General features: G+C 37.4%; 1 long non-coding RNA gene across 1 annotated transcript; it reads right to left on the reverse strand.

Moving 5' to 3' along the window:
• Positions 1-1546: 1546 nt before the first annotated feature.
• Positions 1547-2111, reverse strand: LOC126410037 (uncharacterized). Its single transcript, XR_007573284.1, has 2 exons — positions 1971-2111; positions 1547-1848 (listed from the first exon to the last, which is right to left on the reverse strand). It is a non-coding gene; the product is annotated as an uncharacterized LOC126410037 (long non-coding RNA).
• Positions 2112-2941: the final 830 nt, after the last annotated feature.

Here is a 2941-nt window from a genome sequence, read left to right on the forward strand (position 1 = left end):
GCCAAATAGCAAAGCATAATTTTGCTCATGAAGCTTGGGAATTCCTCAAGAAAACCCACACTATGAAAGATGTGGCCTACATATGCAATATTCAAATGAAGGTTGCAAGTCTCCAACAAGGAGATAAGTCTCTTAAGGAGTATGTTGGAGAAATGGAACAATTATGGGACGAACTTGGCCTATTTGAACCTGAATGGTATGAACCAAGAGACATTGAAGTAAGGAAAAAACAAATCCAAAGGGAAAAATTTTATAAATTCATTCTTGGTCTTAGACCGAAATATGATGAAGTCAAAACTTCCTTACTCCATAGACATAAAGTGTGATCAATGATTGAAGCTATAGCGGAGCTTCAAATGGAAGAAAATAAACTCAACTTTTCTAAAGAAAAGAGTGAAAGTGTTGTTGCTACCTCAAGACCCGGCGTTCATATGAGAACTTATAGGCCTCCTCACTTTAATCGAAATTAGGAGGATAAAGGCAACAAGAAGATCATATGTTTTCATTGTCAAGAAGAAGGACATACTAAACCTAAATGTCCTAAATTGAGGAAGTTTGATAGAAAGACAAGTACGGCTGGGACAATGTATGAAGAAAACAATCGATTTGACCTAGACAAGCTTGTAAGTGCTCTTCAACCAAAGCTTATTGATGCTCTTCAACCACTTTTCAAAGGAGGAGGGGCTTCTCCAACTTTCGGTGCAACAGTAGCATCTACATCATCAAGTAAGTACTCTTGAATACTTGATTCCGGAGCTTCATTTCATATGACCCCTTGTAGTTCATTACTTGCCGAATGCACTAAAGAAGAATCATGCCCTTTTGTTGAAACCGTCGATGGAACTCCTCTTGAAACCAAATGTGTTGGAAATATTGATCAAAATTTTAATTCTAAAGTTTTCAAAATACCAAAAGTTAGATTTATTCACAAACTTAACTTAAATCTCTTGTCGGTTTCTCAAATAACCAATCATGGATGTGATATTGTCTTCTCATAAAATAAATTTTTGATACAGGACCATCTTTCCAAGAGAACGATTGGGGAAGGTTCTAGGAAAAATGATCTCTACTATGTGGATTATTTGGATCTTTCCAACCCTGCTTGCATTGTAGTCAAGAAAAGTGACATTCAAATTTGGCATCAAAGACTTGGGATTCAAGAGTAGGAAAAATGTCTTGTATCCTTTTTTGGAGGATAAATGCAACGAAATGATCTCTTGTGATGATTGTATTAGAGCCAAAATTAAGGTTTTACCTTTTGGAAATAAAAATTTTGTTGCAAAAGCACCTTTGAATTAGTGCATTCGGATGTATGGGGACCTTACTTGCATATCTTCAGCTTCTTTGGGAAGAGGAAGTGCGAAAAAGAGACCAAATCTTCTGTAGCACCGATCCCTTCGCTTAGGAATATGATAAAAATGAAATGTGAGATGAGAAGCAGATCCCCTCCAGTCCATTTGAAGTGCAGCAGGTACTACTGTTTCATGAAGCTTTGCTCTGGAAAAGTCATCTACATGTAGCATCATGGTCATTCAAAAGAACCAACTAAAGTAACAAGATAAAGAGCTTAATGGACATAAAAAAAACCTGTACCCCTAGAATTCACAAGCTTATCATGTGGATTTTCTCAAAATATTTCAATCTCCTCCTTTTGCGTTGGCAAAAGATGGTCCATCAGGGAACCTAACTCATACAGCTTCTTGCATGCTAGAAGAGAAGCGGCTCTTTTTGCATCCTCTTTTGAAGCACATGATGGCCCCTCAACACAATGAATGGGGCATTGGAAGGGAGAACCACATGACAAGTGACACCATCCAAATCATGAACTCTGGGGCAGGATTAAAGTATCTGCACATACCAGGAAAAAGAGAGCCTGAGAAGCTAAATAAGGATCTTCAGACAGATAAGCTTGCACATACCTAGATAAGAAAACATGGAGGAATTTAAAAAAGAAAAAAGCAAACCCATACTCATCATGTGGGAGTCTTGAACAATAGTGATGCGGTAAAGACACACTGCATGCAGTACTAATGGAAGCACCAGTCTTTTCGACTTTATAAATTGAATCATCTGTGGCATCAAAAGTCTCATCAGATGTCCTGCTCAAAATTTCATTGTCCATACGTTTTTCACAGAAATGAAATCATTGACCAGATTTAGCTCATGGATATTGTTCCTACATCAGATGACAAAATTTATAATGTAAGCCACAAGAAAAAGAGACTTAATACAACAGAAAAGAGAAAATTAAGGATATGTTTTAATAGCAGTAAGAAAAGTCTCAAACAGCATATCCCATGACCTTTTGTTATCGCTTTTCTTTGCACCCTTAAGAGTGTGACAGAAATTCTGGAAGAGGGTGCAGTGTCAGACGAGCCATAAAAGAAAAATCAGAGGAGATGGTGAAGGGTGTTTCCATGTCAAAATGTGGAGGGGATGCTCAAGACAGAAGGTTTGTCTCAGACCATTTATTCCAACATTCAGACATGCCCTGAGTTCCATGTAAGAACACTTGGATCCCGCAGGAAGAAAACAAATGGAGATTTACCTCTCTACTTTGCGAGCACGACCTCTGGATTGTATATAGCTGGCCACTGTTGATGGCAAGTCAAAGCAGATAATGAGACAACATGTTTGAATATCAAGGCCTGTAAGACAGCAAAGAAACATAAATACAAAAAACTGTGTTAAGAAGATAATGAAAGTCTTGATGTATTTTTTTTCCTTGAAGATGCACTCACAACCAGAATCAGTGTAACATAGTATGACCACATTTTGTTGAAGTTATTAAAACCTAAGATGTCAAAATTCGTGAGTCAGACACAGTCAGTCAAGGGGCTTAAAAACACTAGTCATGACTAATCGGGATTAGTTGGTTTACTAAAATAAAATCAATAAGGTGTAGAAACACAATATTTGGTGTGCCAAAAGTAACATAAGG

The sequence above is a fragment of the Nymphaea colorata genome, chromosome 4 (genome assembly GCF_008831285.2).
Source record: "Nymphaea colorata isolate Beijing-Zhang1983 chromosome 4, ASM883128v2, whole genome shotgun sequence".
Taxonomy (NCBI): domain Eukaryota; kingdom Viridiplantae; phylum Streptophyta; class Magnoliopsida; order Nymphaeales; family Nymphaeaceae; genus Nymphaea; species Nymphaea colorata.